We start from the raw sequence: 23,427 nt of genomic DNA on the forward strand, positions 1-23,427 counted from the left end.
TTTGTTATTGATCCCCAATTTCATTGGACTACGGTCTGATAATATACAGGGGATAATTTCAATTCATTTGAAGTTACTTAAACATGTTCTATGAGAGAGTATGTGGTCTATTTTGGAGAACAACTCATGTGCAGCTGAGAAGAATGTGTATTCTGATTTTGTGGGGTGGAAGACTCTGTAAACATTTGTTAAGTTCATTTGTTCAAGAGTTCAATTGAGTTCTAGTATTTCATTACTTATTTTTTGTCTAGTTGATCTATCTATTTGTGACAATGGGGTATTGTGGTCCCCCAGTACAATTGTATTAGTGCATATATGATTTTTCATGTCTGTTAGTATTTGTTTTGTATAGTTGGGTGCACTAGTGTTTGGTGCATAGGTATTAATGATTGTCATCTCTTCCTATTGGATTGTTCCCTTTCCAAGAATGTAGTGTCCTTCTTTGTCTCTCTTAATCAGTGTTGGTTTGAAATCTACTTGATCTGCAAAGTGGATAGCTACTCCTGCTTTTTTTCAGGTTTCTGTTGCATGGAGTATTGTTTTCCACCCTTCAACTTTCAATCTATGAGTTTCATTTTGAATCAAATGTGTTTCTTGTATGCAGCATATTCCTGGATTTTGCTTCTTAATCCATTCTGCATATCTATTTCTTTTTATTGGTGAATTGAGACCATTAACATTGATGGTTATAACTGATACATATTGACCTATCATTGTCATACCTTTTTCTTTTTGTTGGTTTCTCCCCCTTTACATTTAGTTTCTTGTTGTGCCTGGTGGATTCATTATGCTGTGCTTCCTGTGGTTGTGATCCTCAATGTCTGTTCCTAGGATATTGGGTAAACATTTTTGGAGTGCTGGTTTGGTATACATGAAGTTCCTAAGGTACTCTTTGTCATGAAAGTATCTTATTTCTCCATCAATTTTGAAAGATATGTTTCCAGGGTACATCAGTCTGTGTTGGAGGCTGTTTTCCATTAGGGCTTGGAATACATCACTCCAAGCTGTTCTTGCCTTGGTGGCTTGTGTTGAGAAGTCTGCTGTGATTCTGATGGGCTTTCCTTTGTATATGATTTGTTTCTTTTCTCTAACTGCTTGTAGAACTTTGTTCTTCTCTTGTGTTTCTGGAATCTTAAAATTATATGCCTATGCATAGATTATTTTTGATCAAGGCTATTTGGAGTCCTATATGCCTCACTTATCTGGATGTCAAGATCGTTTCCCCCATTTGGCAAGTTTTCTGCCACTACTTCTTTGAACTTCTGTTTCTTCTTTGACTCCAATCAGTCTTATGTTATTCTTCTTTGCATCATCTAGCATTTTTCTTTTCCTGTTCACTGATTGCAGTCTTATCTTCTATATCTGAAATTCTGTCCTCACATTGGGTCATTTTCTTATATAGACTTTCAATGGAGTTTTTGAGCTCCTGGAAATCTATTTGCATCTGTTTTATGAATTCAATTATTTCTTATGTTGGGTTTCCATCATGTTCCCCAGCTCCTCTCTAGATTTATTAATCATGTCTTGCTCTACAAGCACAGTCTCTGCTGTTATCTGAGAAATTATTTCTGATTTCATTTTTTCCAGATCCTCTTTTGTTGCCAGTTCAGGGAGTCCAGTTGCTTGAGTATCAGAATGTTCCATCTCATTTCCCATTGGGGTTGTTGTAGGTGATCTGGAAGTCTGGTTTTATGAATTGTTTATGTGTCTTCTTAATTTGACCTGAGGGTGGGGTGCTGTTGGCACCCATGTGGCTCACTTCCTCTCAGCTGGGAGTGCTGGGACAGTGGCTCAGAAGCCCCTTCCTGTGGGCTGGGAGTGGCAGGATGGTCAGCAACCCAGAAGCCCCTTCCTCTGGCCTGAGATTGGCAGGATGGATGGCAGCCAGGGAGCCCCTTCCTCTGGGCCAGGATCAGTGGGATGGATGGCAGTCTAGAAGCCCCTACCTCTAGGCCAGGAGCATCAGGACTGACATTGGCCTGGAAGCCCCTACATCTGAGCTGGTCATGGGAGGATGGTGGCTCAGAAGCCCCTTCCTCTGGGCTGGGAGCAGTGGGATGGATGGCAACCCAGAAGCCCCTTCCTCTGGGCTTGCAGTGGTGGGATGGACAGCAGCCCTGAAGCCCCCTCCTCTGGGCTGGGAACAACAGGATGGACAGAGGCCAGGAAGGCCCCTCCTCTGAGCCAGGAGCAGTGGGATGGCAGCTCAGAAGCCCCTTTCTCTGGGTTGGGTGCAGCAGGACAGATGGCAGCCCCGAAGCCCCTACTTCTGGGCCAGGAGTGGCAGGATGGCTGGCAGCCAGGAAGACCCTTCCTGCTGGCTGGGAGTGGTGCCAATGCTGCCATTTTTAAAGCACTATTTGAGGAAATGTATTTATACCTGTTTATTTCATGTTATTATATTAATGTTTGGCAGTGAGGACTACATTTTTAATTCATAGAGTGGACCCTTTCTCTTGGATATTACTCTTTGAGACGTTGCAGTGGCAAATGTACCATAGTAGGTTGAGGTTTCTCTTTTTTAAATTTAGTTGATTTGTTTGGTACCTTCACTCAGAGTTGTTGTATTTGACTGTTTTCTCCTTAGTGGACCAAAGTCAAAGAACCTGACACCCACAACTGAGATGAGAAGTTGATTTGATTCCCAGTTTCAGTAGATTTAATTCATGGTTGGCAGGCTCCAAGTGAGAAAGATCAAAGGAGAAGGGCATGCCAGAACAGAGTTGTTTAGATATTGTCAGCTGGAAAGCAAAGCAGGGAAACATTGCCAGTGAGGAAGGGATCATGAACCACATAAAGTAGTCCTTGTCATTCCTTTGTGATATTTCTAGAAACATTGATATGTATGCTTCACTGGCCATCTTTGTAGTTAATGATATAAGCAGAGTGACAATTAAACAATATTGACAATCTACTCCTTTTCAACTCAACACTCAAGAAAGCATGAGCCTTACTTAGTATCCAAAGAATGTCAATAATCAGTTCATAATTTTGCCTAACATGATACAACTCTGCTGTTTACAACTGAAAATTTGATAGTCTTTTCCCATTGTCTCAACAGATCTGGCATTGTTCATATATGCATGTAAAAGTCTTGTCTGAGACTCAAAGAACTTCTCATTTGTGAACCCCTATAAAATAATACTGGAGTTATGTAATCCCATGGTTCAATGGTACAGGGTAAGCATTTCCATTCCAAAAGGGAGAAATAGCAAGAGAGGAAAGAATAAGATGAAAGCAAGCCTGAAATTCAATAGGGCAAACAAGGCCTGTTACTTGATGTCTGGCATAACGGATACATTATGATAATATTTGAATTACAATGCACCTGGAGAACCACAACTCTATGCCCTTGCTGGTTGCAAGGCATATAGTCACTCTTCCACATACTGCCTATGGCTCTCATTAGTAAATGTTTCCCATTCCTAGCAGCTCTGACTTCCCAGAGTCTGTATTGCACATTCTGATTTATTTGAAAGCAAAAGTTTCAAATAATGCCCTCTCAGGAGCTCATTGGTTGACCTCTTTCTTAGTAGCATTGTGATCTCAGCTCTGACCAGAATCGCCAGTCAGGCTCTACTCACAGTATCATGGGCTTCCCTACCTTGTATTTCCAAACCTATCCAGCATTTTCTGACAAATCAGTTTCAATAGCTTCTAAATCACTTTAACAGATATAGTCACAGCAAAGACCTCATTTGCCTGGTATCAATTTTCTGTAGTAGGCAGCTTTCCTATAGCTCAAGTAAAGTACCTAACACCCACAACTGAAGGAAGAGAAGTTTATCTGGCTCCTGATTCCAATAGATTCCATCCATTATTGGCTGGCTCTGAGGGAAAATCTTTACAGGGTAAGATCACAGCAGAGCACAACTGCTTAGCTTATGATGGCTTGGAGGCATAGCAAGGGAACAGTGCCAGAAAGAAAGGGCCAAGAGACCATGACCCAAGGTCATGTCCCCATTACCTACTCAGGCACACATGAAAATGTCATTTACCATTCTCCTGGGCAGCTCCCAATCCAACCATATTGACAGTTATGCTTAATCTTCACTCTTGATGAGTCATTTTTTTCCTTTTTCTGAATAGCACCAACAACAGCATTATGAATAGGCCCTTTCCAGCATTTATGAGAGTAAAGGAGGTAGATTCACACAGGAGATGTTGCTGAGAAATGCACATCTGACTATGTAGTATTTGCTTATTTTTATTGTGCAACTGGTTTGATTCACTAAAATTTAACCAGACTTGGATAAGTTCTGTAGTATACACACTGTCCTAAATAATCCTGCAAAGATAATAAAGAAATGACAGGGCAGAATTCAGTGACTTCTGTGTCTCTGCTTTCAAGACAAATCTAATACTAAGTTCACAATAGACTTGTAAAATATGTGTCTATCTGACCACAATATAATAGAAGGCAACCTATACACTCTCTGAATGCATGACTTATATCAATGTTCCAAATGCCATTTGTGGCATAAATGAGAGAAATCATGAAGGTGTATCTCTCATCAAGGACATTTCTGTAATGACACTCTTTACAGCCTCATTCAGTAATTGTGCACCACTTAAGCACTTTATTTCACCTTTTGTGGAATCTGAGCAAGGGCTGACGCAATTACATTGGCTCTTTCTTCTGTTATGTTCCTGACCATTGACCCCAGAGTAAACACCACAACACCATGTTCTCCAGAGCTCTGCACAAAGTCTTCCATTTCCTATAAAGAAAGAATTTGCTTTATCACAAAAGAAAAACAGCAGCCCCCACACTTGAAAGCACTGGAAAAAACTACTGAGGAAAGAAATCATATAGTACCAGAATTTATTACAGTAGTTTCTCTTAAAAAGCAATACATGTAATTATAACCCATTATAAGGTGTTTAGTTCAATAATGTAGCACATGCATTTTTGAAAGCAATCTCTAGAATATTTTTATCTTGCAATACTGAAACATTCTCAAATTAAAGAAATATTCCTCACTGATTTCCTAGACCCTTGGCTAGTATACTTCAAGGTTCTGTTTCTATGAATGGACTAATTTAAACACATCATACAATTGGATTTATATAATATTTCTCTTATATTTTGAAGGGCTAATTTTACTTAATTTAATTCCAGGATAGAAAGAGCTCAGACATTACCTCCAGAAGGAGCCCTCGGTACCCCAAATCCAGTAACATTCATAGACTCTGGCACAGAGAAGACAGCAGACAGAGCCCAGCATGTTTTCTGAGGCCAACCTATAGCTGCCTGGTATGAATGTTGGCACTACCAGGGCCAGAATAAATGCTCTTTTTCAAATTCAGAAAAAAATATTTTGTTAAATGTAGCATGTGTCCCAACTGCCTATGTTTATAAGGCTTAGTAATATTTCTATATGTACATACTTCATAGAATTTGTTGGTAAATCTGCTAATAGAAACGTAGGTTGCTTCAATCCCTGTAAGGAACAGAGCTGCTGTGATCACCGAAGTCTTTCCATTAACCCTGTACATATATTTCCACTCCCTCTGACAATTTCATGCTCTGAGCCTGGCCTCTTCCAGCAGAATACAGCCCTGTAAAATTCCTGGTTTGATCCTCGGTCTCCCAAGGAATCCCAGGAGATCTCTCCTTAGCTCTTCGCCTCTACAAGCCTAGGACCCAAGAATTCTCTGACCTGGTCTCTGTGGTTGGGTCACTTTTTTCCTGAAGTGAAACTCTTCCTGGGTATAGGTGTCATCTTCAGTCATGTGAGTAAGTTATATTTCACCTCTGTTGGCCTAGACCATAACCTGGTGTGTGCTTGTCTGGTCAGTCCTGGGGTTGCTCCCAGGACTGGGTGCTCTGTGGTGGCCCTCATGTGTTGCAAGGAGTAGGTTGGCCAGACAGCAGGTTATGTTCTTCTTCCCTGGGCCACTTGCATGGTGCAGATCCTGGCGTACAGCCTGGGAATGGGATAGTCATCCAGAAAATTGTGACCTACTTGGGGCTTGAGGTTGCAGTCCCTCACTGCATTTTCAATATTTAAGGCCTACCTTTGTCCTTTCTTTTGCACTATCTTAATGTATAACAAATTAGTACATTTAACTTTTTAAAACAAGACAATTACTTATTCCTCTCTTCTTGATCTCTGCAGCATTTGAAAACACATATGGAATGCTCTTATTTTATGACAATATAATTATTTGCATGAGTCAATAAGAATCTGTATTCCTTGAATGCATGTGCAGTTAGAAGCATTGCTTGTATTACCATGGCTTTGATTGGTTCATCATACTTAGCAGTAATATATGCAGAATCTGATTTTAGAAAATGGAGTTGACGTTATACAGTCAATGCTGTGCACTCTTCTGAAAAATTGGTCTGCTGCCTGGCTAAAAATGTCCAATACTTTGTATAAGTGCCAAGTTCTCTTCTTGTCATATTCAGGACAATTACGTTTTCTTGGAGACCTCACAAAGACAGGACAGGAATTTACTCAAATCTATTGATACTGAGTGTCAAGTCTTGCTTCTGGCTTGGCTTTCAAGCCTTGGGAGGCTTTTAAAAACTGCTCTGATATTCCTTGTGAAAAGTTCCCTCAAGACAAACTACAAAAAACTCCAATTGATTCCATTCTTGTTGTTATGAAGACTAGTACAATGAAACAAGATGCATCATTAGATATATAATAACCTTAATCAGTTTATCATTGATCAGAAGTGGGCTTGCTTATAAGTGTACTTTAGGTTAGAATGGAATGCCATAGCATAATATTTTTGCTAATATTTGTAAATTGGACTGGGTCACATTATGCCCATTCTCACCAAATTTTTAAATTTCTTTCCTCCAATGTGTAGCTTTAAGGCACCAAACTAAAGTTTCCACAGTTTTGTGCAATTTTGGTCTATAGAATATGGTCTCCTAATTTTTAAATACTTACTGTAACTCTCTAAGAAGCTTCTCTAGTGGAAGCTGGGTGTTTGCATCCTATGGTCTGATATACAACCATGACCGTCTGTGCCATCACCAAAGTCACTCAAACATTCAACTGTAATATTCTCAAGTCCAGAAATCTCAATTGGCTGTCCTCTCAACTCAACTTTGATTTTTGTGTGTGTGTGTGTGTGTGTGTGTGTGTGTGTTAACACCATGCAGCAAATATTTTCTATTGTATCATCTCAAGAAAAGCCTGAACTATTCTTGAAGAACTAAAGTGATGAAATGAGCAAAGAAATTTATGTTGTTCAGAAGAAGGAACAATATCTGTTTTTGCTAAGAGGGAGAAGTGATGAAGATTTACTCCTTGACCAAACTGATCAAGATGCTCTGAGAACAGAAGATCCTCTAGATCTTCAATATGAACTATTTTGTTTCTCCTTGCTATGTCCAATTTTAGCTGGAATCCTGCTATGTTGAGCCAAATCACAATCATTAACTTTCTACATCTGGTCAATCTGGATATGGAATCATAGTTCTTACTTTCTGTAATCTCCTCATATTCTTTGTGAAACCCTGTTCTGCCTTCAAAAAGAATCATGTTATATTGGATTTAGCAAGAATCTTATCTGATCCAAAATGTTTATTCTAGTCATTTTAGCCCTGAAAATTCCAGCCCTAGAATTTGGCTATAAATCCCTTCTTTCCTTGTATATAAGAGTGAGCCCAATGTCTCTTCCCTCTTGTAAAATGGCTTCATAGTGGTCCTAACAATTTTTGAGAGAGTTCTTAGTAAAGTCTGCCTTGCTGACTCTAAACTTATTGACCAGTGTCATGAGATTTTTAAAATTTAAAGAAGTAGTTAGAAAACTTATACTTAGAATTAATTATTTAATAATGTTATTAATAATAATTTATATTCATAGAAGTAGCATATTCTAGCATCTTCATGTTTAATTATTAATGTTCTAGTATCAAATCACTTGTGTTTATGCTAAGCAAATTATGTGGAAATTTGTCATATTTTGTTGTGAGCCACTTAGTTCTTGACCATAAGAAAAATTAAGAAAAAATAACTTTTGTGATTATCTTTTTCTCTGACCTAAATTCCTTCATAGATTAACTTACTGTTTGTCATAATTGCATAAGCTTTTTCTTGAAGTCATTATTTATTTCTAGGTTCCCAAGAATCATTGAAATATAGGAATCTACCATTGTGGTTTAGAATTTTGGTGAAATAACTGCATAAGCCCTATTAATTCTCTAGGATAATACATGCAAAACTATGTGTTTGAATGAAAACACCTCTGTACTTGTTTCCTTTGACACTGTTTGCCTAGTAATTACTGCTAAATTGATATCCCAGTAAAATATTCTGTGTGTAACAGCCTGTGAGGAAGCTTAATTTTTATCTCTGTGTCTGGCAGGAAAAACTTGCACCAGAGTCAGACAGGTCAACCAGGGCTGAGACATAGTTCTCTTCTCTCCTTTGGATCTCACTTCATACTTTAGAAACTTCTTGGCAAAAGACATGCTTTCCTGGAATTCTTGGGGGACTTAATCTAATATGTTGATTAATATGGCATTTAATTGAAGGCCTTCGCACTGAGCTACATCTTCAGCCTTGTTTGTTTAATTTTTTTAAATATTGGGACAAGTTTAGACTATGTTGTGAAGTTTCTCAGGCTGGGTTTGAACTGGTGATCTGCCTGCATCATCATCCCAGGGTGCTGGGATTATAGGCATTTACCAGTAGACCCAACTGGCTGATATATTCTATGCAATACTTATTCCGCACATTCTTGACAAACTGCCCACCAAAATGAAAGAAACGAAAAATGTTAGAACCATATCCTCATTTCCTGTTGTTTTTTAATTTTTTTTCCATTAAATAATCATCCAATTTTCAGGGTATGGTGTTATTCACCTGTAATCTCAGGATGCTAGAGGCTGAGGCAGGAAGACCCCAGCAAGTTTGAGGCCGCCATGGGCTACACCATGAATTCAAGGCCAGTCTGAAATACATAGAATCCCCATTTTTGAAAAAAACAAACAAAAACTCATTACCAAATTCCACCAAGCTAAGCTGTATATTTGTTTTTCCTGATAATTTTTCCTAATCATTTCAAGTTCTCTGTATAAACTCCTATTGTCCATAGCATTCAAAAAAATTGAAATTTTTAAATGCGGGCATCAGCTTCGTTTACAGTGCATTCTGACTCTGACACACATGTTGCATCTAGTTTTTTCTGTAAGAATCCCTAAAACAGTAACACTATTTAAAGTCACTTTTATTCAGTGTTTTATTTCATGAGTATTCTAATGAAATGATTTCTTCATCTTTGCTGAGGAGCATGTTTTCCTACACTGATTAGTAAAACTCCTTTTCAGGATCAATCACTGACATGGCTTCATCATTCTTTTTCTGAAAATATTCTTATAAAATTCAAAAGAGCTCCTTAAATAAACACATGGCAAAGTATAAAGTGTAGAAGAGTAACGGAGTAAATGAGGTAATCTCCATGCAAAGATATCCCTGGGTTGAAATTTGTCTATTGTTGGAGTTGGGGTTATACTTCAGTGCTAGAGTACATGCTTAGCATGAATAAAGCCCTGGGTTCAATCCCTAGCAAACAGAGCTGTAAAAGAAATTTGCATGTTTTCATTCTTTTTAAAAATTCTATTCCTAAAATCAAATGCATATATGTATAGGGTGAGGTTGCAACCCACTGGTGGAGCACTTGCCAAGCAACTCTGGGATTAATCCCAACCACAAGCACACATATGTGCATATAGGTGACATTTAGAAAACTGTAATTCTACTAGATATACATTTCCATCCACCATGAAAATACTAATCGTACTATTCATTCACTCCTCAGATTTGAAGTATGTTTATATCATACCTGACAATGTGATTTAGAATTCTCCTGTCAAATGCTTATAATAGCTCGTTTTAAAATCATTCTCTTAAATTGATTCCAATGTTTATTTTGTGAATAACTACTGTAAGTATGGATCATGCCCATTTTGATAATTTTTCTGTATATAATTTCCCATAAATCTGTCATGAAAAATGGAGATTAGGAAAATTTTCTGTCTTCGCTCACTATGTTTAAAAAATTAATTCATTCATAATACTACATAGTGTGCTATTTTGTACATGTGTACCATGATTCACCTTCTATTTATTCTTTTTCTTGTCCCCCTTTTGACCTCCTCTCTTGCCTCTTCCACTGACACTGACAATTTCCTTTAACATGAATGGAAAAGTCTTTAAAAATAGAGTTGGATTTCATGAACCTTCATTAATCTTAATTTTGCTTTTGGAATTGCCAGGCAACATATTTAGCCACAATAATTGGCTTAGAGACAGATACAAGCTTTCAAATTTTGAATAAGATATTATTTCATATTGTTGCCAGTAAGTCTGCAGACAAAATGTTCTTAAAATCATTCGATGTCATTTAGTAGTTCAGTACGCTTTTTTGTTTTTTATATAAAGTGATATTTAACATATTCTTATGTTTCTTCATAAGGAATGGCATTATATATCCTTAAAAATCATTTTCTAATTGTGAAGAAAGAGGGGCAGACTTCAAATGCAGCTGGTAGATATCAATAGGCATTCTTTAAATATGCAGCGTCTGTGCTCTCCACTTTCTCTTTCAACTGCTGTCAGGCAGTTGTCATGAGTAGAGCCATGCTCACCAAGGAAATTTTCCTAAGGTCTCCTAGAGTCTTGCTGTAGCCAGGAAACACCTGTGGTCTTTCATCATTATAACATTTTCCACACAATATCTATTACTTGTTTATAGTCTGTCTCCCCAAGTAGAATGAGCAGTGTTGGGGAAGACACTGTGCCTATTTGGTTTCTCTGTGCACCCAGCTCTCTGCTCTGGGTAGTGCTGGGCACTTGTCAGTGTATTTGGATGGATGATGATTATTTTCTCATGTGTTTAATACTGCAATACCTTTGCTTAATTGTCAGTGTCAAAATCTTCAGATTTGCTTTTATTTTCAATGAAAATAAAATTCACCTACTTGCGAAGGAAAAATGTGTAAGAATGTCTGAGTGCTGGTCTCATTACCCCATTTCTTATAACTTTGTTACTGTAAGTGAGATGTTCAGAATGAAGATCATAGCATACTTTCTGCTGAAAGATAGAAGCAAAGAGAATCAATGTTTACCTTAGGCAGAGGTTTGGCAGGTTTGCAGTGGAGTCCTCCAACAAAATCAAAATTGGGTAAGGATGGGCGAGGGAATTCCAAATCCCAGTAGGTTCAGATAAGCCATATTTCTGCCTTTTCCATTGTGTCTCATAATGTATGGGTGTTCCTGAAGAGAAAAACGGACATTACAGCTATGGAATGTATGATGATTGTGAGCTGAATAAGAATGTGCCAGGTCATTTTCTGAAAGGCTTTCAGTGATGTAGCAGAAGTTGTTTAAAAGTGGAATCTTCTAATATATTCTACTGATCCTCAGGTCTGTTTCTTTGCCAGTACCATGCTCTTTTTATCACAGTAACTTTGCAATATAGTTTCAAGTTGGGAATTGTGATACCCCCAGCCATGTCTCTGTTGCCCAGAATTTCTTTTGCTATTCTAGATTTCTTCTGCTTCCAAAGGAATTTTTGGATTGTTTTATCTAGTTCTGTGAAGTATATTGTTGGAATTTCAATCAGCATTGCATTAAATCTATACTGCAGTTTTGGAACTATGGCCATTTTCACTATATTGATTCTTGCTATCCAGGCACAAGGGATATCTTTCCATTTTCTTATATCCTCTTCAATCTCCTTCTTCAGAGTGCTGTAGTTTTCAGTGTAGAGGTCTTTTGTTTCCTTTGTTAGGTTGATTCCTAGATGTTTCATTTTTTAAGATGCTATTGTAAAAGGAATTATTTCCCAAATTTCTCTCTCAATGGGTCTGCTATTTGCGTATAGGAAGGCTATTGTTTTTTGAGTGTTGACTCTGTATACAGCTACTCTACTGAATCTGTCAATTAAGTCTAGAAGTCTTTTGGTAGAGTTTTATAGGTCTTCTATGTAAAGTATCATGTCATCAGCAAATAATGACAGTTTTACTTCTCCCTTTCCTATCTTTATTCTTTTTATTTCTTTCTCTTTTCTAATAGCTATGGCTAATTTTTCCAGAACAATATTGAACAGGAGTGGTGATAGGGGCCATCCTTGTCTTGTTCCTGATTTTAGCTTGAACGTTTTCAGTTTTTGACCACTTAGCATGATGTTGGCTGTTGGTTTTTCATAGATAGCCTTAATCAGGTTGAGATAAAGACCTTCTATTCCAATTTTCTGTAGCGTTTTTATCATGAGTGGGTGTTGGTGGGAGTGCAGACTGGTGCCACCACTGTGGAAATCAGTATGAAGATACTTCAAAGAACTAGGACTACAGGTCCCATTTGACCCAGCTATTCCTGTACTGGGTATCTTCCCTAAAGAATTAAAAGAATCATACCACAGTGATATATGTGCACCTATGTGTATAGTAGCACAGTTTGTAATAGCTAAAGCTTAGAAAAAGCCCAAGTGCCCATCAACTGGAAACTGGATAAAGAAAATGTGTTTTTTTTTGTAATAAAATGGAGTACTACTCAGCCATAAAGAATGAGAAACTAGAGACATTTATAGCTAAATGGATGCATACTGAGGTCATACTCTTAAGTGAAATAAATAGGACACATGTGTAAATACCGAATAGTTTCTCTAGTGTGAGAAACTGAATGTGTAAATAAGGATGAAAAGGATTAAAATGAATAATTGATAAATTGAAATAGGAAAATCTCCAAAGGTGTAGGGGTGGTGGGAGGGGAAGGGGAAAGGGAAGAAGGGAAAGGAAAAATTATGAGAATGAGAAAAAATGGAAACAAAATCTATGTAAATAGGGAAGGGTGGAGCAGGTGAAGGGCACACAGGTAATGGGAGAAAAATAAGAACTAAGATACATCATGTTCAGGTACAAGCACCCAATTATAAATGTAAATGTATTATATATCTAAAATGTACCAATAAATATATAAATAAAAAAGTGAAATCAGTTAAATTTCAATTTCTATATATGGTCTCTCTGGGATAGAGGCTCTACATCTGCCAAATGTAAAGAATTCATCAAATAAAATAACAATACAGGTTATTTTGTAAATGAAGAAAGTAATATACATTAGGGGAAGCAATTTCTTCAGTGCTACCTAGAGACACAAATGTGTGAAATTTCTCAATTTCCATGTAACTATCATCAAGACATATAGGGGATTTAACAATTACTGTTTTCAGAGATGACATAAGATGAATGATAAAATGCTAGACAAATAAATGCTTAAAGAAATCCTCGGTGCTACGCATTATTAATTTATTTGTTCCTAAATTGTTCTGTACAAGTGATGGTTGGACCTTTCTAATGCAAGGTTTTTCTAATGTCAGCTTTTCCAGAATATTTTGAAATTGATAGAGTATTTTATATATTTATTTCATCATTACATTAGAAAAGTTGAGCTCCTCTTATGTTTTATTCTTTCAGTCAGACCATCAAAGGCATAGAAAAGTTAGGCATTCAAGATACCAACTGAAAACAGAACTTACCTAGTACTTTGCTGTAAAACTGATTCCATTTCTTCTCATCAAATGTTTGGAACCAAAAATCAAAATAGAGTAATATATCATATTTTTTACCCTCTGCATGACTGTCATTTGATCACTTAATTCTGACAGTGCCATAGGCACATAGGAAGGAGGAAATGGAAGTCCTCCACTGTACTTTTCATATGTGTAGTCAGCAAATGCGTGGTGGGTGTACACAAAGGGTACATGCAGGAGCTCAGCAATCAGCCCACCACAGGGAGTGAAGGCATCTGCAAGAAGAATGTCAAACCTTGATTCTTGTAGTTTTGACATAAGTTCCTTGTTCAGCACTAATTCTTTTTTTGTTTGTTTGTTTGTTTTTGTTACTGGGATCGAACTCAGGACCTTGTGCTTGTGAGACAGGCAACGGAAACACTGAGCTAAATCCCCGGCCCTCAGTACTAATTATTTACAGAGAATTTCAATGTAGTTAAAATCTACTCACATTATTTCTCACAACATTGAAAAGTATGTCCAAGTTAATTCTTTTAGTAGATCATAAATTAATTTTCTGAGTCCTTCTGTAAAAATATACTCCCAATTGCCTCTAGATAGTGATGTAGGATAAGTCTCAAATTTAATAGCAGATTCCTTCTCCGTATCAAAAAAAATGGAAGCTGAAGATCTCAAAACAGTCTCTCCATGACCATTTTGGACAAGTACATCCAGGATTGTCATTAAATTGATTCAGTGGCTGTGTTCCATGGGGCACACCAGCACATTGCCACAGCGCCCACTACTAAAGTAACTACTCAGCCAAAGCAGCAAGAGAACAGCAATGAGTTTCATAGTCATCCTGATGAGAACAGCTTTTCCTTTCAACCCACATTTCCACTGCTCTTGCTGATGTCTAGGGATAAATTAGCAAGTAGTTAAAATATAGCTTAGTTAAAATGTAACTTGTACTCACCAATGTAAATGTATAACAAAACAGTTAGGGTATCTGGATGCCAGGGCAAAGTGCAAAAGTGGGATGACTTCATGGTTATATGAAGGTGTTTAATGTCTCATTCATGATTATATGTGATTTTGTACAGTTAATTTGATGACCTTACATCTGCTACTCACCTGTGCTATGAGACATTTTGGAGTAGCTCAAGAACAGTGGAAAATTAGAAAACAAAACAAAACCATGGGAAGTGAATGTGACTTTTCTACATAGCTAATTTACACAGAATTAGAGATGTAGTTATAAAAATGGTGAAACAACATTTTTTGCATAGGGTGCTTCTGTAGACTGTTTTGTACAATCATTGTTGACATATCAATAGAAAATCATACATTTTATCAATTTTAAAGCCTTAGGTCAGCAGTACATAGTACAATTGCAGAATTATAAACTCTCCAATGTAATCAAATGTAGAGCAATTAAGCCCCACAGAGATCACCTTTTATCTATAATCATTTCACATTCCTCAGACATATGCAACAACTAAATTCCCTCTTAGATTTAGAGGCTTATTTATTTAGGGCATTTCATGTAATTGGGATCATACAATACATGGTTCTCTGACTAAATTCCATGTTTATGAAATATTTAAAGCTTCATCCATTTAATAGCATGTATCAATATTATTCCTTATAACTGCCAAATCTCATTTTATTATTGATTCATCATTAAGTGGATGGACATTTGCTTTTTTTCCCATATTTTGCATTTTATAATGGATGCAATTCATTAATATTCTTTAACTAAGTTCTCTGGGTATGTTTTTATTTCACTTTGTGAGATAACTAAACATGGATTTTAGAGTCTGGTGATAACTCTGTATTTAACCTTAGAGAAATGGGCAGATTCTTTTCAGTTCACCATTTTCCATTTACACTGCATTGTCTGCCTTCCAATTTTGCCAGCACTATATTATTTCTTATTTTTATTATAGCCATGCTAGGGAGGATGTAGCAATATCTAATTGTAGTCTTCACTTAAACTTCTATTTTAATGATGAGAGCCCAAACAATGTTGAACATTTTTTCATATGCCTATTGGAGATTTTCATATCTTTGTTACAAACATGTCTATTTAATTTCCTTGGCCATTGTAAGTAAGATTGGATTACATTTGTTCTTGTTCTTTAGTTCATTTTTGGTGTATTCGCTATGCAGGTCTCTTATTAATGTATCATTTTCACGTATATTCTAATTTTGCATCTTTTCACTTTTCTTGATGGTATTGTTTCATGCAGAAAATTTTAATTTGGATGAACCCCAGTTTACTAATTTGAGTTTCATTGTTAGTGGCTTTGGGTAACTACAGAAGGAGTGCCAAATACATGGTCACACAAATTTACCCACTTTTCATTTTTTTCCGAGGTTTTGAGAATCACACATCGCTTCCTTACATTACTTATTTACATATTTGCATAGGGTTTCTCTCCAGTGTTGGTTCTTTAATTCATTTCAAGGTAACTGAAAGCATAGAAGGGTTTCCAACGTTGTTTACTTATAATCTCCCATGTTAATTGTTTCATGCATTGAATATGTTGGGAAAAATACAACTTTTCCCACATTGTTTATATATGTTCAGAAACATTTCACTGCAACTTCTTTCATACATATGATCACACATGCTGTGTTTTTGATCATACATGAACGATTTTTGAAAGATTCCACATATTGTTCCACTGTGAGTCCTGTTATGTCAATGTCAGTCACATTTTGTATTCAGTTATTTTGTAGTATAACTTTTACGCTTGAGATGGTTCTTGGTGTAAAGTGCAAATTCTTTCATGCTTTTGAAAGTTACTGTGTAAATTGAATGCTTTTCCATATGGCCTACATCCATTGGGTTTCTCACTAGTGTTAATCCTTCCATGTGCGTAATATGAATGGGTATTACTGAATATTTTCCCACATTGCTTACATATATTGCATTGTGGGGCCTTTCATGTCTCCAAAATGAAAGGATATTAATTAGTGAAGGCTGTGCCACATTGTGAACATACATAGGGGCTCACCACAATGGGATTTCTGTCAAGGATTGGAACATAATTGTGTATAATGAAGGGTTTTGCATCTTGCCCACATACAAGGCACTTGTTTTTAGCGTCAGTTCCTTTATTGCAGTGAGAGTGGGTTTTTCCACAATCCGTATGTGAATAGATTTTTTCTCCAGGGGATGTCCTTGCATGCTTCTGACAAGACTGGGAATCACTGCAGGTCTCCTTAGTGTTCTCCATATTTGGAAAGCTTCATTCTAAAATCCCTCCTACTCATATGATTTGAATTAAATGTGAGCTATGATGGGCACATTTAGTGATGAATGACCAGGGAAGGCCTGTGTACACACAACATTTTCTTCTTGTTTTGGATTAAGAAGTTTAATGTTCACAGTAATATCTGGTCTAGAGTCCAAAAAATCTGATCTGAAGCCTCCTTGCTTAAGCCTTAATTTAACTTAACAGTATTTTTCTACCTCTGTTCTTCTTAAATTTCTTCTTCAAAATTTGTATTCATTTTTAATTTGCTGATGTTCCCAGGTTCTTCCATTGTGTGGCTTGGGGGTCTTCCAAATCCTTCCCATGTAGCTCACAGCTAGTAGAAATACAAGATTTAGAGTTTAGCCAGCTGATGTGGAACTCTGCAATGTGCTGAGGATCAGGACTACAGCACCAAGACACAGGACCAACAATATGGACATTTCAACAATATTAATTCTTTTCATCTGTGCCCATGGGAGGTTGGGTGTTTTTTTCTGTTTCTGTTTCTTTTCCTTTCTTCTCTTTCTTCTTTTGTATGTGTGTGTTTGGGCGATGTTTTCTCTTCCATTCATTTCATCACTGTTTTATACATTTTTTGGTAGAGAATTTTCACTTTCATGGTCAGATTTATTTGTGGAAATTTTTTGTAGCCATTTTGAATGAAATTGCTGCCTTTGTTTATTTTCCAAAAAGTTTGTTATTTGTGTGACTGTAACTTTTTTTGGTATTTGGATTGTGTATCCAACAACTTTACTGAGTTTATCAATTCTAATAATTTTAGGATTGAGTCTTTAGGTTTTTTTTAAATATACAAAATTATGTCATTTGCCAACCAGAATAATTTGATGTTCTCTTTTCTTGTGGGGGTAGACCTTATTTATTTAGTCTGTATAACTGCTATGGCTATGACTTTCAATACTATATAGGGTAAAAGTGGTGAAAATGAACATTCTCATCATGTGCCAGGTCATAGATATGATATTTTCACTTTTATGCTGCTCAGTATGACATTGACAGTATATTTTTCATATGTAGCCTTTATTGTTGAAGTATATTTCTTTTATACCTAATTAGTGAAGAGTTTTTATGATGAAGAAATGCACAGTTTTGGCGAACATCTTTTCTTCCTCAACTAGATGATTACATCGTGTTTGTCTTTCACTGAGGCAGTATATTATGTTCATTGCTTTGTATCCCACTTGATCATGTGCAATCTTTTGATGTGCAGTAGGATCTGATTGACTAATATTGTAAATATGTTGTTTTTGAGTTTGGGGAGTGAATCCAGTGTCTCATGCATGCAAGGACAATGTTCCACTGTTAAGCAACATCCCTGTTCCAAGTTGATTAGCATTTTCTTGAGAGTATTTATATGTATGTACATCAGAGAACTGGCATGCAATTTTTTTTTCTATATTTTTTCTTGGAGACAGGATCTTGCGATGAAGTTCAGGCTGGACTTGAGCTCATTATGTAACTAACTCAGGGCTGGCCTCAAACTCATGGTGATCCTCTGACCTCAGCGTACCAAGTGCTGGAATTACAGGCATGCACCACTCCACCATGCCAATTTTTCTTTTCTTTCTTTTTATTCTCTTTCTTTCTTTCTTTCTTTTTTTTCTTTTTTCTTTCTTTTTCTTTCTTTTTTCTTCTTCCTTCCTTCTTCCTTCCTTCTTTTCTTTCTTTCCTTCCTTCCTCCTTCCTTCCCTCCCTCCTTTCTTTCTTTCTCCTTCCTTCCCTCCCTCTCTCCTATCTTTCTTTCTCTTTCCTTCTTTCTTCCTTCCTTCCTTCCTTTCCTTCTTTCTTTCTTTCTTTCTTTCTTTCTTTCTTTCTTTCTTTCTTTCTTTCTTTCTTTCTTCTTACCCCCCCCATGACTAATTTTGGTATCAGTGTAATGTTGGCCTCATAGAATGACTTTGGCAAACTTCGCTCCTTTTTAATTTCCTGAAATAGTGTGGGAAACATTAATGCAGTAGTTGTTCTTGGAAATATTCCTGGAATTTTGTAGTGACACTATTGGATCACTGGGTTTCTTTTGTTGGAAAATAGTTTATAAGTAAATCATTTTCATTGCTCATTATTGTTCCGTTTAGCTTTTCTATTTATTTGTGGTTCAATATTGGCAGATTGTATGTGCCCTGGAATTTATCTACTTTTCTCTATGCTCATCAACGTGCTGGCATTTAATTGTTCAAAATATTTCTTAATAACCCTTAGTATTTCTGTGGAACTAATTGTACTATGTCTTTTGTCCTATAAAATTTTATTTACTAGGCTCATCTCTCTTCTTATCTTAGTCTATCCAAAAGTGTGTGAAGTTCATCTTCTCATTAAACCATCACTTACCATTGATAATGCTTTGATTTTAGGTTCAATTTTATTTATTTCTTCTCTGATTTATACAGTTACCTCCTTTCTAATTTTGCATGGGGTTAGTTTTGTTTTTTTAGGTCCCTAAGTTCATTTTTAATTTGCTTATGGAAATCTTTCTCCTTTTCTGATGCAGGAGTTTAATAGCATCAGCTTCCTTCCTAGAACTGCTTTTGATGTATTCCAAAGGTGTATATTTTCATTTGTTCCAAAAAGTTTTCTGCTTTCACTTTTTGTGTTTTCAGTGACTTATTGGCTGTTCAGGAGCATATGTGTATTTCCACTTGTCTTCATTTGTTGATTTCCAGTTTTATTCTTTTGTGATCAGAAAAGATGTATGATATGACTTAGACTTTCTAAAATTTACTGCAATTTGTTTTGTATGTTTAGTATGTGGAACATCCTGGAGAATGTCATACATGTTAATGAGAAGAACATGCTATTCTGTAGCTGCTGAGTAAATGTTTTGTAAATGTATCTACTTCCATCTACTGTGCAAGTATAATTAAACTCCCATATATCTTTTGTGATTTTTTGTCTGAATGATCTGCAGATTGATGAAAGTGAACTGTTAAATTATCTAAATATTATAGCACTAAAATATACGTCTCCTTTCCTATCTAACATTTTCTTTAAATTTTTGAGTGTTTAGTCATTTCATGCATTATATCTACAATTTTATTTTCTTGCTTGTTCGATGCTGTTTTTCAATATTTGTCTTTTTTGTTTTCCACTTAAATTCTTTTTATGATATGAGTACGGCTACTTATAATTAATTATGGATTTGAATTTTTTCCCTTTTTCCTCTCAGTGTATGTGATTTTCTTACTGAAGGGAGTTTCTTGTAGGGAGCGTAATGTTGAGTCATGGTGTTTTATTCTGTCTATAACTTTTAAGTGGAGAATTTAATCTTCTCACTTGGAAGGTTACTAGTTGGTAAGAACTTAATTTTGACACTTTGTTAGTTATTTTCTGATAATTTTGTATATTTTTTTGCTGTCCATGTATCTTATTGTTATGGTTTAGTATTTTTATAAAGTAATAGTTTTCATTCTTTTATGTTTATCTTTGCCTCTTAATTTTACCAGTTAGCTTTATTTTTTCCAAATGATTTCATTTTGGTCTTTATTATCTTTTTGCTTCCAAATGTACACTCTCTGAAGCTTATGACATGGCCAGTCTACTGGCGAAGAACTCTGTTAGTATTGCTATTTGGGAGTACTAATTTTGGGAAAGGTTGTATTGTTTCTTTTCTCTTTCCTTTCTGAAGGATAACTTTGCAGGATTTAGTGTTCTCAGTTTCCAGTTATTTATTTTTTAAATTTCAGGACATTGAATTTCATGCCGTTTTTCCCCAGGCTGAAAAGTTTTTGCTAAGAAATAATCTATTGTTCTAATGGGGATTCCTTTAAGTATGTCCTACTGATTTTTCTCTTCCTCTTTTTAGCATTCTTTGTCTTTGATTTTTGAAAGTTTGGATATGATGTGCTTGAGAGAATGTCATTCTTGCTTGCATTGACTTTGGCACTTTTGAGCTTCCTGGAGATGGATGCCCATTTCTGTCCTAGTTAGCTTTCCATCACTATGCTAAAATTCAAACAAAAAAATGCCTTCTACTAGGAAAATATTACTTTTGTCTGATGGTTCTGGAGTTTATTTCCCATCTGAGATTATATATCATAAGACTATAGGCTTTTAGCATAGATCCACACCATCATGGGAGCATAGAAGAGAAAAACTTACAATGGTTACATTGTGAACCAGGAAGCATCAAAAGAAGAGGAAGAGACTGAGCCTCCCAAAATACACTACAAGGCAACAGCAAGAATGACAGGGCTGCCTGTGACATACTCCCCCTAAATATCCACAGGATCCCCCAATAATGGCAACTGGAACCCTGGGCTTTAGCATGTGGATTCACATGTGACCCTTATCCAAACCATAAAAAATATCCCTTTCACAACTTGGAAAATTTTTAGCTATGTTATTATGTAGCTTTGGAAAACCTTTTACCCTCTTTTCCTCCTGGAACTCCCATTATATAAACCCTTGTTTGTTTACTCCTGTCATATAAGTCTTGGTGCATTTTTCCATTCATTTTAATATTTCTAACACCTCAGACTTAGTAGATGTGAGCACTGGTGGTGATAGGCCTAAAAGTGGTAGTAAGTATGATGGTCTAATCTGCAAGCTGTGATGCCGGTTGGTCATCAGCTCAATCTAAATGATCACCAGTGTTGGTGGGATTTCACTTCATGACAGTAATGAGGTCATGATGGCCTACTGGCTTGTACCTCAGAAAGGGCTAAAGCAGGGGCTTTGCTTTTAAGATAGAGTCATAAGATAATAGTTGGATGTGGGGTCCATAAATTACAATGAAATAGTGTTCTATGAAGCAAAAACTGCACAGAACTTGTGCCTCTATTCATACTTGACGCAAAGACAGTGAGAAATGAGAAATCCTTCCCAGGTTAAGGATGCTAGCTAGAACAGTGATCAGACCTCAGATAAATTCTTCCTTGCCTTTTCTTGAAAATGAAGACCTTTCTTAGCCAGGGACTTGGGCTTACATTGTAGTGTAATTTGTTCTGTCTCTGCTGATATCCTGTGTCTCCCTAATTTCTTGCTGAGTTCCAGTGCTCTCTTTCAGTCACTCATGTTGGGATGAAATCTTTCCTTTGTTGCCCTGGGTCTTTGGAGGAGGCAAATGCTGGAAATCTCTATTCAGACTTTTTGGGTCCAGACCTATTCTTATATTAAATCAGATTGTTTTTATAAATGGTTTTGGAATTATGCATATATAACTAATTTTTAAAATGTTGGTTCTGTATCCTGAAAACTTCCTTTTTTAAGAACTAATATTTTTTTCTAAGAGAATATTTTAAATATCCTCTATGGAAAATTATGTGTCTACCAGTAAGGTGTGTTAAATTCTTTCTTTAAGACAGCTTTCCTCCTATTTCAACTTTTAATACAATACTGAGTAAAAGAGGTTAAAGAGGAACTTGTCATATTGTTCCTTATTTTAGAAAGAAGGAATATACTCTTTCTCCACTAAGTATAATATAATTGGTGAGGTTTTTGTAGTTTCTATTTATCAGCTTAAAAATATGCTGTAGTCTTTTCATTTATATATTTATTTTGCAGAGCTTGTGATCAGACCTAAGGACTCACAGGTGCCTGTCAGAAGTTCAACATAGAACTAGAGCACCAGGATAGTGTTGAATTTTATTTTTAATCATGAAAGTTGTTTGACTCCATCAAATGATTTTGTTTGCATTCATTAAAATGACAATAAGGGTTTATTCTTTAGTCTATTGATACAGTGTGTTTTATTTTATTTATTTATGTATTTATTTATTTATTTATTTATTTATTTATTTATTTATTGGTACCAGGGATCAAACTTGGGACCCTACTCTTGCAAGCCAGGTGGCAGCACCACAGCTAAATCCCTGGCAATATGATTTGTTTTAAATTGATGTCTCAGATGATAAAGCACCTTCATATTTCCTGGGTAAATTTCATGTCTTCTTTCGTGTAATAGCTTTTGCCTGTTCCAAGATTCAGTTTCTCATGCTTTTCTTGAAGATTCTTTCTCATATTAATAAGCAATATTTATCTATATTTTTCTTTTTTTCTGATGTATTTGAATGTTTTTCATATCAAACCTCATTGAATATGTAAGTAAGTTTTCTGTAATTTTGGATGATTTTCTTGGAGATTTGTTGTTATTTGTTGTTGTTTCCTCCTTAAATGCATCTATGAAATGTTCTGGGCCTGGTCTTTACATTGAGTGTAATTTCTATTACTAATTCAGTCTTCTTATGTTATAAATGTATTTTGATTTTTTCCACTGCTTGTGATTTCATAACAGAATATCTATCAGGATTTGTCCATTTGAACCAGTTAATTTGCTAGTGTCCAACTGTTCATCATATTTTCTTGTAATTTTTTTATTTTTTACACCTGATAGTAATGTCTTCAATATCATACCTGATTTTATTAATTTTAACATGTGTTTTTCTGGGTCAGTCTTTCTAGAGATCTGTTAATTTTATTTATCCTTAAAAGCATCAATTTTCAGTTTTGTTAATTCTATTTTCCCCCATTTTGGTTATCTCAACTAAAATGATTATCATTTCCTAACATCTGTCAGTTTTAAAAATTGTATAAACATATGAAGATACGATGATGCTTTCAAACATTGTTTTCTATTCTCTGTATTAATTTAAAGGCATAAATTATCTTCTGATGCTGTTTCTCCACAATTTTGGTATGTTTTAAAATTATTAATTTATTTTCTAATTTT

At 35.9% G+C, this 23,427-nt stretch overlaps 1 pseudogene across 1 annotated transcript in view; it reads right to left on the minus strand.

Annotated features, from left to right (window-relative positions):
* LOC147830287 (UDP-glucuronosyltransferase 2B31-like) overlaps window positions 1-14,366 on the minus strand; it is a 30,931-nt pseudogene extending 16,565 nt beyond the window's left edge. Inside the window, exons 1-4 of the transcript XR_015441835.1 lie at window positions 13,957-14,366; window positions 13,503-13,845; window positions 11,096-11,243; window positions 4,590-4,721 (exon numbers count right to left, since the gene is read on the minus strand). The product of XR_015441835.1 is annotated as a UDP-glucuronosyltransferase 2B31-like (transcript). The remainder of the gene's footprint in view (window positions 1-4,589; window positions 4,722-11,095; window positions 11,244-13,502; window positions 13,846-13,956) is intronic.
* Window positions 14,367-23,427: the final 9,061 nt, after the last annotated feature.

This window comes from Heterocephalus glaber, unplaced genomic scaffold, assembly GCF_053883595.1.
Source record: "Heterocephalus glaber isolate CG9 unplaced genomic scaffold, H.glaber_assembly_v1.0 deba00000281, whole genome shotgun sequence".
In the NCBI taxonomy this organism is placed as follows: domain Eukaryota; kingdom Metazoa; phylum Chordata; class Mammalia; order Rodentia; family Bathyergidae; genus Heterocephalus; species Heterocephalus glaber.